This window comes from Astatotilapia calliptera, chromosome 14 (genome assembly GCF_964374335.1).
Source record: "Astatotilapia calliptera chromosome 14, fAstCal68.1, whole genome shotgun sequence".
Lineage (NCBI taxonomy): Eukaryota > Metazoa > Chordata > Actinopteri > Cichliformes > Cichlidae > Astatotilapia > Astatotilapia calliptera.
Genome location: NC_137435.1, coordinates 3,804,924 through 3,821,174, shown reverse-complemented (window position 1 = coordinate 3,821,174; position 16,251 = coordinate 3,804,924). Strand labels below are relative to the sequence as shown.

Genomic DNA, 16,251 nt, shown 5'->3' with positions numbered 1-16,251 from the left:
TTCTAAGTATTTAATTCCTTTACAACTCCATTCTGGGAAATTAATCATATTATTGTTTTGTAATATGTCAGGGTTATTCCAGATAGGTGTACGTTTGCATGGGATTAATGAAGACTCCGTTATTTTTAGAAACTCCCACCATGCTGTCAGAGAAAAGCTGATGTTGATACTTTTATAGCATTCATGTCTTTTGATGTTTGAGCTAATAAATGGTAGGTCTGAAATCTCTAGATCCTTGCATAGTGCCTGTTCAACATCTAGCCAGGGCTCAACTAAGAAGGTATGTTTTAACCATTCTGAGATGAACTGAAGCCTGTTGGCTAAGAAGTATTGGTGAAAATTAGGCAGATCTAATCCTCCTCTATCCTTGGTTCTTTGTAGCGTTTTTAAGCTAATACGCGGGGGTTTATCTTTCCAAAGGAATTTGGAAATATATGAATCCAGAGATCTGAACCAAGCTTGTGATGGTTTGTTAGGGATCATCAAAAATAAGTAATTTATTTTTGGCAAGATCATCATTTTTATAGTGGCGACCCTTCCCATGAGTGATATGGGTAAAGATTTCCATCTAGTCAGATCGCCTTCTACTTTCTTTAGAAGTGGGATGTGGTTTAGTTTAGTTAAGTCTGAAAGCTTAGGAGAGAAAAAGTATGTTTTAAAGGGAGAAGCGCTATAGTACAAGGTTCAGAATGAGGTGAATAAGGGATATTTTTGAACTGTGACGTATGCAAAGCTATTGGAGTGTAAGACTAAAGAAAATGGAGCTGGAAATGAGCTTATCAGGGCCACTAAAAGGTCTAATGAATGAGATAATATTGACAGGCCTTCATTAATTTTGTCACAGTTACAGGTCCGTCAGACGCTGCTCTGACGTCAGAAACAGGCTGCTTTACCAGACTGACTTCTTCCCAACTTCTTAGTTGTATATCTGATATACAGAAAAGGTTTAACAGAATCTAAAAAATACAAAAGGACCTTTTCTGCTCCCCATATTTGTAATCAAAAGATTAGAGGTAAAATCTAATTTTAAAACACAAAGAAAAAAACAAAGAAGTTTAGAGGCAAGTGAAATATGACCATCTGCTTCATCCCATCATCGGCTGAAAGCCTATAGACACATTTTGGCACGATGACTGAATTACATTTGGATAAATCCAATTAGCTCCAACAGTGCTGTCATGGATTCTCTCTGATGTTTGGTGTCCCAAAAAACTCTGGAGACAAGGGGTACTTAGAGATGAATAAAATGCAAGTGAGCACAGAAACGGAAATATTCCCGATTTGTCTTCATACAGTCACACGGCAGATTTGAGTAGCATTTAAGGGGATGAAAGGGGGCAGATTCACACTGATAGTTCAACATCGTCATATTTGTTCATACATTTATAAAAAGGCAACTTAAAGCAGACGGTGCAGGGCGAAGTCACACACATATTTCACTTCAATGTCTATAGAGTAATGAGTCCACATCTACAGAGGTCAGTAATAGCTATTTCATGATCATTTTCCAACTTGGTTATAACATTAGATGAGTCTGAAAGTCATTTTGTTTTAATTTACATGCTTAATACTCTCTGATGGACCACTCAGGGCACGTAGATTTAATTTCAATATCAAATGTGCACAGAAATATCCCCAGGTTGTGTGTGAGTGAGTCACTGGAACATTGCAGGTAAATGTCCTGGGAGAAGGAACAGATAGCTCTATCATGTCAGAAGCACATTTATCATGCTGATAGCAGGCACTTCACCACTCAGCTAGGTACATTTAACACCTCACTGAGGAACATCTTGACTCTAATGTGCTTACACAAGCAGAAACTTGAGGTGCGTTCACAATAAGACACTTCTTAACTCATTATTTTCTCATTTGTCTCTTCCTTCTCTTTGATCCTGATTCCATGTTCTTCTTACTTGACATTCTTTGTCTCTTTCTAGAGGGAACCAATTAATCAACCCTGAAATTACTTCATCAAATCAAAGATGACAGAACAACAATTCTTTATTCTTTAGATTATAAGACTGTGTTGTGACTCTCTCCCTCATCAGTCAAGGTCGCGTCGACCGAAGATTGTTGACTTTTGCCTAACTGGGCGAAGGGACACTTTCTCTCGGCTGAACACGGAACACACACACACACACACACACACACACACACACACACACACACACACACACACACACACACACACACACACACACACACACACCCTCCAAACGCCTTCGAAGCTTATGTCTTCTATGTAGTGAGATGTGCTGATTCATGTGCTGAGGTGTTTTTTTGTCTGTTCTCAAACTGATCTCCCTGTTGGAGCTCAGTCTGGGGGGAGTTCTTTTTTCTCCTCGTCTTTCCTCAATTTGTGCATTTTCCATTGTTATACCTCTCTGACCTGTCTTCCCCATGTGATGCTGTAATGTGTGTATGGTCGGAAGGGTAAGATGGCGCAGGCAAAGGTCGGCAGCCTTAACCCAACAAATTTCCCTTTATTAGTGGGACTAATAAAGGTTATCTTATCTTATGAGGTGTGATTATTTAAAAGAAACTGTTGAACTTTAGCAGATCGCCCCCTCAAGATAATTTTCTTGTGCACCTCTGGTCAGTTTACAGAACACCATTTTGAGAATGCATCATTGAAATGCGTGTCTGTTCTTATGTACTCTCCCACCTGTGAAGCACACTGGATGGCTTGACAAAGTCCCTGGAAGGAAAATCTCTCTCACTTTCTCTTTTGGCAAATTGGCACAAATTAATGTTGGTTTCTCAAAATTTTCTCCCTCAGACACATCACAGTGGAACTCCATACTGCCAGTTTAACCTCTACAGGAATGTTGTGCATGCTCCTAGTTATACTCCTGACCTGACAGTCCACTTTTAGAGCTTCATCCCAAATGTAGGGCTGTAGCCTTGGAGCCAGCTGTTGTGTTCACGACGAGTTGGGAGAAGATCATCTTCAAGAGGAAATCAGCCACTTTTACAGAGTCTCTGAATTTTTTAATTGCTCTTGCAGTCACAATGCATTGTGTCTCAGTTATGCATTACATGTCCTTTTGTGCGTCGCTTCCACGTTTTGCAGAGGCAAAGCATCAAATGTGTTTAATACATGTTTTGCTGTGATACTGGGTTGATTAGGGAATTGGGTGAGATCCATAAAGGGGCAAATAAACTCTGATCTTTTCCTAACCAGGTGCTTAATTCTAAAGCAAGTGAAAGCCGAAATAGAAGAAAGGGGAAAAATATTGAAGCTGTTTGAAAAACACAATACCACAGTCTCCTGGATGATACACTGGGTCCATTATTGCTCAGAGATCAATAGAGCCTGCCATGCCTGGTTTTGGCCAAAGGACATCTAGTGTGTAACTATGAAAACCTAATGCGACAAAGTCCTGTTTGTAGAGGACACTTTCCAAAATGAGAAACACAAGGTGTTGATGCTGGTAGTGTAAGACCTGGATAAGCCTTTTATCTGAAAACTTACACACTGGCAAAGGTTCATTGTTATCTTCCCTGCTGTTGTTGCCTCATGGCACAACAAGAAAATGAGTTTAATAGGTTTTTTACGGACCTTCGCAAGGATGTGTGTTTAATGACTGAATATCTCCACAATGAGTGCTGACACATGCAGCTCATGGACTGACTTTAGCTGAGAATTAACATTGATTTTACAATATTCTGGCTCCAAGCAAGGTGTGTGTGTGCCTGCTGGTGCCATTATGGCTATGTTCACACTGCAGGTCTTAATGCTCAATTCTGATTTTTTGATCAAATCCGATTTTTTGTCTGCTTGTTCACACTACAAATAAAATGCGACAGCAAAAGCGTTCAGTGTGAACGCTCAAAGCGGCCCGCATGCGCAAAAGAAGACGCCACACACAACGGGCTCTGTTTAGACCTAGACCAAACAGTATTGTTTGACAGATGGCCGTTAATATAAAGACTTTGGACTTTACGTTTCCCAATTTTTGCTTTAAGTTATTTTGTTATTGACATAATAATGTAAATAACCTAATAATGATCCTTATTGCTGTTTTAGAGGAGCGGTGCTTCAAAGGATAGTTGCAGATTTCTGTCAGAATCTGCAGATTATACAGTACAAATAAAATGTTCACGTTGTCTTCCCAACAGCTTCATTAACATCTACACTGGATGGCCAGGAAGCGTTCACGATGTCTTCTTGGGCGCTGATAATTAGCGTCTGTCTTGTGTCAGTGACGTAAAAGACGGATTTAATGCGACACGACCGTTCAAATAGCAGTCGCTTTCTAAAACATCAGATATGTATCGGATTCAGGAACACATACAAAAGTGACCCAGATCGGGTTTGAAAATATCGGATTTGTGCCGTTCACACTGTCAGACCATGATTGGATATGGGTCACATAGGGTAAAAAAAAATTTTAAAAAAAAAATCGGATTTGATGCGCTTTCGCCTGCAGTGTGAACGTAGCCTAAGTGATTTAATGAGTCATGGGTGATTTAGCATTTACCAAGTAATGTGTCTGCTTTCTAACCACCATGTTTAAATTCAATTTCAATTGAAAGGGCAAAGAAAAAGCTTGTTTATTTAAAGGTAATATTACCGTTCAGAGTGGTATACTCTCTGTTAAAAAGTGCTCACACACACACACACCCACACCCCCCCACACACACACACACACACACACACACCCCCACACACACACACACACACACACACACACACACACACACACACACACACAGCAGAGTCTGACAGTGAGGTAATAGGTTAAGGTGAAGGTTATAAAGCGTGAAGCAGTGACTGAAAAAATACCTCTGGCGTGGTTTTTCAGTGTGTTCTCTTTTATCGCCCTCCCAGGATTGTCATGGAAAACTGCACCACACTGCAGGCAAGATGGAGGTAGCTCCAGAGTGAAGGAATTGATTTCAGTTGAAAGTGATTGTTGCAGCATGTTGGAAAAAGATGGAAAAAAAAGCTCAGAAAATCTGCCTCAAGTGGAGCCCACAAATTCAGTTTCATATATGCAATCACTACCCAAGGCAAAGCAGCCATTTATGACAATGATAGGTGTTCTCATTTTGAATTGCAGCTGTTAACCTGAACCTGAATGACAATGCTGCGTCATCTCTGGGCCCCTCCAGGCTTGATTGATTGGTTCGCTTTATTGTTATTGTAAAGCAGGGAAGCAAAACAATGGAATTACCTATTTAATCTGGCTATTACTGCTTTCCCAGTAGAGGCTGAAAATTGCAGGAAAACCACCAATAATAAGAGAATTGATGGACCTGTTCTTGTTACATCCTCTCAGCTCTGACCACCTCCACTGACCAATGGCAGCAGCCTTTTCCTTTTTTTAATGAATGCATTATTTAGGCCTTCATGCTTAAACAGATGGTAGGCAAGAGATCAAAAGGTTCAAGACTCAAAGTGAGAAATGGGAAAGTATGCTGTCAACTATCATGATGCATACCAAAATAATAATGCAGGAACAACTATATGCATGTGTCAAAGAAAAACCGACGGGTATATATCAGGATAAATGATTTTAAAGGCCTGTGCGAGACACTGATGAGGAGTGGTAAAACAGAAGAACAAGTGAAATGCATTTTCCAAGTGCAGGCAGAAAAATAAAAAAGGTGCTCTAGGGAAATGGCATGTAATATTAGAGGAAGAGGATGAGAAAACACCACGGCTGTGGAAATAAATTAAATGAAATTTGTTGAGCACTGGTGTGAAAAAGAGAAAACAACACAATAAACTGTGAGAGGAAGAGATTCATTCTGAGGAGCGGGGAGAAAACACTGCAGAGTTGGCCTTTCACAATGCAGTACAGATGTGCTGTCTGCTCATGCTCCAGCACCATGCATGTCATTTCTTATTCCGCTAACAAGGATACAATTTCCTGCATTACAAGAAATTGTAGAGGCTAGAAAACTAGCCTCTACAATTACCAGTTAACTACATCTTAAAAATTAAATAAATCAGTAAAGTAAAAACAAACAAACAAAACACTGCAAATAACTTTAATCATCAAATACAAAACCAGGCTACCCTGATTTCCTCACAACCAATCTGAGTCTGTAAAGCTTTATGTAAATTAGGTAAAAAGAAGATGAATCCTACACTGTTTTCTATAACTTGCATAGTCGACAGAAACAAACAGTTTAGCATTTAAGGATAAAGTGGATCTCTGTTAACTAGTCATTAAAGCTGTTTTCTTACTATAATGTTTGGTGATAAGAGATTAAAACACAAAGTATCAAATTGTGCGCAAATAACTATGACTGTGCTGCGGTGTGCACAGGGTATATGGATTGTGTTCAGCTATTTGTAAATGGGTCTTTATGTATACATATACCCATGTACAGGTGTGTGCAGTATATATGTAGGTGTTTTTGTTGTTTTTAGTCTCTGTGGTTCCAAGTTTTGGTTTTCAGTAGTTTATAGAGTTTAGTTTCCCTTTTTGAACCTTATGTTTTGTCTTTTTTGGATCATTCGCCATCAATCAATACATGGCTTGCTCTCAGTCCACCTTTAACAGCACGCAGTCTGCAACATCCACAGTCCCATGAATAATAAAATAAAAATAAACACACTGACTCTGTCTAGTCATGTAGGCTTCTGTTCTCATGTAGTTTGGAAACCCTAATCCTAATGTGGAAGTTTAAGTTCTCATTAATTTGTTTTTCAATTAGTGAAAAATGCCGCCATCACTTTCCAAAAGTCACATTGAGAAGCTGTGTCAACTGGCTCATTTCTACAAAAAACAAACAAAACAAAAAAAAACGACAATTTGCAATGACATAAAACAGCCTCTCAGTCATCTTAGACAATCTGACCATCAGTTTGGTGTCAGCTACAATTCGTATTACCAGAACTTCTAATAACAGGTAATGAAAAATGCTTTAAAACTACACTGATAAAAATAAAACTGAAAGTTCTGAAGGATATAAGAGATCATTCTGAAACATTAAGAGCTGAATGTGAGCACAAATTCAGAAAGTTTTCTTATTATCCTTTTTCCTCTCAAACCAACACCCTTCACCACCTGTCCAGGACCTGTTTTTTAATCCTTCCTTACTTCCTCCATTCACCTGAGAGAAACACTCTCTCTGTGTGTGTGTGTGTGTGTGTGTGTGTGTGTGTGTGTGTGTGTGTGTGTGTGTGTGTGTGCACGCAAGGGGTCAGGTAGGTTTGTATAATCCAGGTGGTCTCTCAGCTGGTGCTGTGTTCATCAGGATGTTGTAGCTCCATGCACCGCTCACCCTCACACTTACGGGTCACCACACACACACACACATCCAGACAGAAAAACACACCCACACAACTCTGGCAGGAAGAACACCCCGCCACCACCACACACACAAACACACACGAAACATCCTTCCTCAGCTGATTTTTCATGTATTCAAACTTCCCTCACATAATCAGCATTTTAATTTTTGCCTCAAAGCCTTTAATATTATGCGAGAGGCTTCTGTATATAATTAGTGTAGCGGCTGAATTAAATTTTTTTAGTATGTTTAATGAAGAAAAAACAGTAAAATATAACAACCAATAGGAACAAAACATTCTTCCTCCTCAGAGCTGGAGCATCCCTGTTTATTATTTTCATTTCTCACTGGTTACTAAATGACTCTGCATTATTTTGAAGATAAAGTAATTGCAGTATGAATAATACATCTATTTACTCTCCTTTTCTCCTTGTTTGTGATTTCTCTGTATATGTGCATGGACTAGAGGTTTTTAGGTTGTATGACGATCACACTGGCCCTGGGCTGCTCATGTGGATGTGTCTCTGTCGCCACTGTTTGTGCAACAGTAGCAGCAATAGGTGGTTATCATTCTTGCATTCAATGTTATGCTTCAGTTGCAGTAGCGTAATCATGAACACTGCTGGAGTGCCCCTGAGCTAAAACATGCTATTGTAGAAGAAGCTACAGCACTACAATAGCCAATGAAGATGAGGAAGGAGAAAAAGATAAAGCTAATAATGGGAATGGAAAATGGAAATGCGTGCATGCATGAAGACCTCTATCTGCTCAGGTGCAGGAGCAGCACTGAACATATGAGGTTGTTGCAAGTCAGAATGAACAGATATGCTAATGCAGGTTTTAATATGAGTACAATGAGAGCAGATGTTTAATATTTTACATAGATTTTAAAAGTGTAATGACTAACTTTTAAAAACAATAAAGGTCCAAACACTTTTGTCTGTGAGATATGAGAGTACAAATAGCGACAGCCTAGCTCAGGCACCTGACTGCAGCGATCCCAGATGATGCCTCAGTCATTACAATGAAATTTGGTCACCAGCTGCATCCACAGAAGGTTGACATTTTTTGCCTAAAGACCATTTTTATTAGTATGTGGGCGGCTGTTTGATGTCCCACTGGCGGCACAGAAACAGCAAACAGATATTGTTTTATTGATTTTATCCAACTTCACATGAAGCCAAAGCATTAAGCCACGAGACTCAACGCAAAGCACTGCTGATAGCTGTTCATGGGGGACACGCTCAGGTGGCTTGAACAATGGTAGCCACGTCAGAGAGCCGAAATACTGACGCAACAATCTGGCAACATTGTTGCAAAGCTGCTAAGTTGTTGCTAGTTTGTTGCTGACAAGGAGCTGTACTGAAAGATGACAATATGAGGTTTCAGTGAGCTCGACGGTAGAGTGAGATAGGTCTGCAACCATTCGTAAAGCTGCCTCACCATATCGAGTTAGAAAAGCAGATTTTATTAAAGTATAAACTGACACAAGCATTAAGGCCTTTATCCACCAGACACGTAAAAATTGTATAATTATTTCGTGCATTAAAAATATTTTTTGGACTCATCTGTTCTCAGTATAGCTGTTGTCAGCATTTTGTTTTCAAACCAACGTCAGTTTTTTAGATGAATAAACAGATCTGACCAATGGGATTACTGCATTTGGCAACAAGTGCATTCGAAGCTCAAAATGCGCACTAGTAATGAATAATTATAAGGAAACAGTCAAATATTGTTATTTTACCTCAGACACACAGCTGCACTGCTCTGTGACCATCGGCTCTCTGAAATGATTTTTCTGCCTCCTCAGATGTGGTCCCAGTGAGAGCTGCCACACATTTCCAGAAATATGTACGAAAGTGTTCATGATGCAACTTCAGCTCCAGGTTCAAACCATGAAATTTTCCCTGCTGCTGCCTTGTCTTGAGAACTGGACCGATCCAGAATTCAGTTTCTTCCTTTCCTTGTTTAGACACATAGGGGGCAGCTCATCAGGGCTTTATGTCAAGTTGGGGGGGGTACGAAAAATTCAGAACTTCTTGTTGATTTCTCGCAGTGCATTCGCTGTATAATGGCACTTACAGTCAGCTCTAGTTTCCTCCAACTGGTAATCAAATCAAACACTGAGGTAGCAGCCCTGCATGCAACTTTAAACTTAAGAAAGTCATTTTAAATCTTAACCAGCAGTTCAAAGATTTTGTTGCTTGTCAGGACTGCTCATAAGACCAGCAGAGTGAGCAACCCGGGGGTTCTGCGAATCACTGCCACAAATAAATCAGTTGGAAATCAAACGTCCATCCTTTTACCTCAGGCTACGCTGACTCAGCTGGGATTAACTGTCACACTGACTGGCCTGATTAGAGCTCAGTGATTCATATCAGTGATTCATGCTCCCTAATGTGGTGCCAATGAAGGGAGACAAAGCATCAGCAGGCTGTGTTGTAGCAGTGAACAACAGAGACTGCATCTGTTTGTTGTCTCTGCTATTAACATGCAGAGTTCTCTCAGTGTCCTCAGCCTGAGTGGCATTAGTGAGACACTTCTCAGTGTCGTCTCAGCAACAACACCGGCAAGGATGTTGCATGATGCAACTCATGTTTCCAGTGTTACACAGCCTGAGCCAGCACACACAGCATGGTGATCTTACGATATTATCCAGATGCAGCCCAAACACTTTTTTGAAAGAGTGAAAGATCCTCTACAGCAGAGCCGTAAAAGAAAAACATGTTGACTGTTTAAGGCACAGCTGAACCGATTGCACTGATTCTGATAAGCATGCCTGCTACGTTGTTACAGAAAGAGGTTCAAGTCTACCCAGTTTGTGGTATTTCATTTAAAAACATGCATGGGTGGCAATTCTGCGAGCACTTCAGAAGAGCTTGAATAGATAAAAGAGATGCTGCTGTGCACTGAGATACTAAAAACAAACAGCATTCAGAAAGGAGAGCAGCCTCCACTTTAAAATGCTCTCATGCTTTCCTACAGAAAACCTTTAAAAAAAAAATCATAAGTATTTGAAAAGTGTGTTACCAAGGCTCTTAAACCTGTGATTGAAACATAATTAGGGCAAGCAACCTACGCACTGCAGCCCACACCGGACTTCATCAAAGACCAGAGAGCAGTGACTCAGTAACAACCCTGAGAAGAGCTTCTTTGAAAGTGTCTCTGCAAACTTAAAAAAAGTGTTTCCTTACTGCCTCCTGCAGCGAGCACAGGCAGAGACGGTGCAGAAGGAGAGCCGCCTGGAAGGACGTGTGGAGTTCATACAGAAGCTGTGGACAGTGAAGAAGCTCCGCCTGGCACTTGTTGCTCCGTTGTGAGGACGTTCACAGTAACTCTGTGTTCCAGTTTCATGCTGATTCAGTCTGAATATTTACAAAATTAACAAATGTTTCACACCACAAAAACTGGACAAAATTGAAAACTGGAACAGAGCTTAATTTAATACTGTGAGCAGCTGATGAGGAGCAGAGCTTTAGAGTCGTGAGTACTCTGCACTTTGGTGTGGGTGGTGGAGCTGCCCAGCCACATTTGAGTTTAACATTTGAAAATTAATTTCGACAGCTTCTCATTGACAGGTGGCCGCTGTACCTCTACTGTTATTCATTCAGGACCACCGTGGTGAAAAGAGCTGTGCAATAATCGTCTGCAGTAACTTATATTTGGCTGATGGAGAGCAGCACAGAACAGACAGACGCAGCATGAAAAGGACGGTCTGAGGTGGAGGTGGTTTGTAAAGCAACGTGCAGATGTGCAACTGTAGGCGGACTAAAGTGGCTTTAAAAGCATGCCATACTTTAGACTGGCCATAGAAGGGTGTCTGTGCTTTGAGGGATCAGCTGATGTGAGTTGGGATTAAGATCAGCTGATCTGCTGGGATGGTGACTGAATGTGACTAACACTCTGCTCCATCTTTGAGAAACGAGTATAAGGAAGCAGGCTAACACATTTCCAAACATTCACATAATGTGGACCTGAAAACATCTGGGAGTGCCTCTTTAACAGCTTCCAAATTAAAACAATAAAACTCTAATAAACTCCATTTAAAAACAAACAGTCCCTGCCAGACAGATGGTCGCCGCTTTGATGTATGAGTCGAATTCAATTTCCCAATTACACACACACACACACACACACACACACACACACACACACACACACACACACACACACACACACACACACACACACACACACACACACAGGGATGTCAGCTACTGTCTTTGCCATCAGGCAGCGGGATTAAAGAGTGAATTTAAAAGCTCAATAAGTGATCCATGTTAATTATTCGGACTCTGATTATCTAGTGCTGTGTGTCTGTGTCTGTGTCTGTGTGTGTGTGTGTGTGTGTGTGTGTGCCCAGTGAACGTCTTTGTTGCAGATGTTTTCCATATTTGTATCTCCGTGCATGTTCATGGGTTGTAATAATTATATTGCGGGACCACAAAACTGTTTAGCCAGCATCATCTTTAAAGACAATCTTTAAATGTTTAAGGTTAGTCTATGGTTAATGGTGACGATGTGGCTGTGTCTTTAGAAATTACATTCAAGTCACTTAAATGTCATGTGAAATAATGGGAAAATGTCTGTCTGTGTTCCTGTTGTTCTCTAACAAGCAGCCAGCTGCTTGTCCCGGTCTTTCACAACAGTCTCCCAGCAGCTAATGAGACACTCCCAGCAACACCTGCAGGCGCTCGCAGCATGAGATCGATATCACACACACACCCATGCATGCAATCAGACATATGCACATGTACCTGAACACTGACACCCACACTACATATAAACGTGTTCTTTTTAAAGAAAAGAACATTTCAAATGTTTCACAGCTCCTCACACTTTATTTTGGCCATTCTTTGCTTAGATGACTCAACGGCTTTCTGCTCCTCTCATTTGTTTTGAATGGATACAATGAACTCATTCTGCATCATCTAAATATAAAACAGAAAAGTTTGCAATGACTCATATTCAGAACACTGGTGTTGGTGAATTTCACATAATTAAACATTACAAAATCCTTTATGGTGAGAAGCAATTAAAACAGCACAGGGTTTAGCATAAATGCTATATTTGCCAGGTACTAATACAAAGGTTTAACGGTGGGGTGATAAAAAATAAAGCATGTTCCACAGTTGACGAGCCCGTAATCACAAAGGCGACTGCAGGTGCCAGATCAGCAGAAATAAACATGACATTTGAAGCAAAGAAGAATTACCGCTGCTGCATAAAGCACTTCAATACTCTCTGCTACATGAAACGCAGCTGAGAACAAGACTTGATTTTCGAGAGCATCCTCGAGCTGAAGAATATGTATCAGACAAATGAAATTATTTACTTTTCAAAGCTGGACTGAAATTTAAAAAAAAAAAGCTGTAATCAGACTTGAAATGACATCACTCGTATCTGTTTCAGAGAAAAGATGAAGAATTCTTTCTCCAGAGCAAAGGTGTTACAGATGGTCTGCTGCTGATGAAGCACAGCTGTGCAAGCCAACCAACTTGGCTGCAGTCAGTGAGTAGAGAATCAGAATAAATGGGGTGATAAAATTACCAGATAGGCTTTTACCGCAGAGTGAATGAAGCGATGGATGTGTGGATGGACAGTCACTGCAGAATAAGCGAAGAAGAAGAAGAAAAAGAATCTGTAACCATCAGACCATACAGGTCTGAGTCAGCAGGTAGTCTTATCTCACGTCGCCACACCTCTGGTTCTAAAATAACCTACCATCTCTGCACCTCTCCTCCTGTTGACAGCTGCAGTTAAATCCTTAAGTTTAAGCGATCTCATTTTCATTGTATTCCCCTTCACTAAATAAACCTCCCTTATCTCAGAGACAGCAAAATTAAGCCATGAACCCTCCTCGTGCTCCACAGCAGCCTGCTGGCTCTGATGCAGAGCAAATATAGTTGACAGTACAGTTTCTTTTCAGCCGGGCCCCGAGAACATGATCCAAATCTGCACTTAGAGCTGAATAAGAGAGTGCAGTGCAGACCGGCAAGTAAGTGATGAATGGATGAAGACAGAGTGACAGCTAGGTTGGGAAGAATCAATTAACCTGGATTGGAAGATCCTGGTGGTAAGTAGACAAGTCAATGAAAAAAGGGTTTGTGATGGTCTTTGAATTTCATTAAGAACACTTTCAATCAGAGGGAGAATTAACCGTTTCAGCAATCAGTCCAGAACAGCTGCAGGCTACAAATGGTTTTATCTAACATTTGAAAAACTCTGTGATTCCTGTGAAATGAATACATAAACAGCACAAATATTCAACTTAATCTGGCGTTTGTGAAGGACAGCAAAGATGTTTAAAGGTCTCTGCCAACTAATTTAGAGCAACTACAAAATCATGACTGAGTCTGTTTTCTGCTTCGCTTAATCACTGCAACTGCGTCTACTCAAGCACAACATTTTAAAATGTAAAAAGCTTTATTTAAATATCAATTCTACTCAAAATCCCGTCACATCTATAAATACTAAGCCTTCAAATATCACACCTGTATGGGCTGAGGCGACGTGGTGATAGAAAGACCAGCACTTGGATTGAGACTACCGGTAAATAAAAGCCCCGTGAGTCTGCAAGATATCTGAGGCCATGCTTTCACTATCACTATGAAAAAAGGTGTCTTAGTAGGTTAGATTATAACCATGTGTATGAAACAAACTACAAGAACTATTTTACCCATTTTTAAATGCAAATAGATGTAATTTCATAATAGCAAGTTAGAATTACAATACGTAGCAGGATAACACAGAAGTCAGTAGGGCTGTGCGATATGACGCAATATATTGGATAACAGAATGAAAACATCTATTGTTTCAAATTATACGCTTTTGTTTGTTTCGTGGTGTCGCAAAACTGTTATTTCATCGGGACACAGAGATTACCAGCATGGCCAGTCAAGATGAGGCAGAACCAGCTAGCTCCAAACAGAAGGACCAGTCAAAACAAATCGAGAACCTTATCCCTAAATAAGGGGCAACCTCTGCAGCATGGAAATGGTTTGGTTATGGAAAATGCAAATTATGGTGCAAACTGGTCCCCATCTCAGAATCAAACACCGCAAACATCTTCTACCACCTACGCAAGAATCACGTGAAAGAGTATGGAGAGAGTTCAAGGATGAGAAGCAACAAAGAGCCATCAGGTGCTCAAAATAAACCTTAGACTCAAACGTTAGAACAGGCTTTTCCCCGCAGCACGCCGTGTAATAAACACTCACAAAGAAAATAGCGGCCATTACAAACTTATATCTAAAAATATATAGTTTCATGCATCGGCTCCACACGACGCCCAGCTGAAAACACTTCACACAAGTCGAGCTGCCCAAGATTCACAGAATTCCCTGAAAATGCACCGTTTTGTGATATACATCGTTATCAGGATGAGAAATGCCTGATATCGGGCGAGATTTTGGTCATATCACCCTAGAAATCAGGCAGAGACACTGATGTACACTGATGTGTACAGTAGATAATCACTGAATAAGTTGCACATATGACAGCAACACTGACACAGACTGACTATCATAGTAGCGAAAAGTTGATTCCCTATGTTGGCCCTGTGATGCACTGGGTATCAAGGTTTTACCCACCTCTCACCCTGGGACAGCTGTGATAGGCGAAACCTTCCCTCTGCACTTCTAACAGAGTGTGAGTAGCTCCCCTGTGTTCAGTTATATAAACAGTTTCATTAACTGGTAAATATGAAAATCAACATTTTCACACAAAGATTGCCACATATTTAAAGTGGATTAGGGATTCATTAAAAATAGATTTATTTACAATTTCTGTGCAGAAGCTATGCTTTAAAATGGGTGTTTGCTTTTCTACATTGTAGGGTCTGACATGCAAATGAGAGTTATTATTAATGTAATTCCAGCTGTTACATAATGCAAAAACACCCACTGAGCAAATGCATAGAGAGAGGCAGAAGAAGGCCTACAGGCGCTACGTAGTGAAAACAGCCAAAATTGATGGGCAAAAATCGCACGCGCGCGCGCACACACACACACACACACACCGATGAGACCTTTTAGAACAGCACAATGATTCGCTCGAGCTCAGCACAGTCTCACAGGGAGAATCTAGCTCACACAGACACAAACACAGCCGTTATTAATTTAATGAGACGCTATAACACGAGCCAGAGGTTTCCTCCATTCTAGGAAAGAAGGAACAAGTGATGAACCGTTAGTAAATCAAGCTAATGACGGGATTAACACCAACAGATTTAACAATAAGCTCTTGGCTGTACGAGGCGTCTGCTTTTTGGCTTTTAGACCAAAACTTCAGGATTGCAAATGCAGAAAATATTTAAAGCGCTGCTAGGAACAAGTGACAGAAGAGCCAATAACACTGCATAGGAGACGAGGAGAGTCTCTTTTGATCTCCTGCTTAGAAAACTCCTTTAGCACAATGCCAACAAGGACTTTGGGTGTCTGAATTGAACAAGCGGAGCTCTTTTGAGGCCACTGATGAGGTGGCTGAATGAAATTTAATTGCTAAATACAACAAGGTCATTACCAAAATAACGCACATTTTTCTTTGAAACAGATTTTAAAAAAGCTGGAGTAACTGCACATCAATATGGCATTGAATAAACCAACACTGTGATACGATTTCTTCCATTTGTATTTGTCACAAAAGAAAAACATTCAGCAGCAGTCTACACAGAAATGCCCAGAGCTCTCTCTCCCCAGCCACGGATATTCAACTCTTCCTAGGGGAAGAGTTACTGAAAGACATAATCTCTCCAGTGTCCCGGGTTTGCCCTGCCGTCTCCTCCTGATTAGACATGCCTGAAACATCTCACCCGGGAGGAAAGCTGGAGGCAACGCAGAAAGATGCTCAGACGGACTCACATCACTGCAGGGTAGCAGCAGCTCTGCTTCTCCCGAATGACTGAGTGATTCACCCTCTAAGGCTGAGCCCAAACACCCTTTAGAGGAAACTCATCCTGCCGCTCGTATCCATTATCACGTCTTGATGGATGCTCAATCA

General features: G+C 40.7%; 1 protein-coding gene across 3 annotated transcripts in view; it reads right to left on the bottom strand.

Annotated features, from left to right (window-relative positions):
* Positions 1 to 16,251, bottom strand: part of slc8a2b (solute carrier family 8 member 2b) — a 212,441-nt gene that overhangs the window by 153,679 nt on the left and 42,511 nt on the right. Inside the window, exon 1 of one of the 3 annotated variants that reach the window (XM_080289336.1) lies at positions 4,790 to 5,020. The exons of the other annotated variants lie outside the window; for them this stretch is intronic. The gene's annotated coding sequence lies outside the window, so the exon portion shown is untranslated. Of the gene's footprint in view, positions 1 to 4,789; positions 5,021 to 16,251 lie in introns of those variants that run through there. 3 annotated transcript variants of the gene reach the window in all.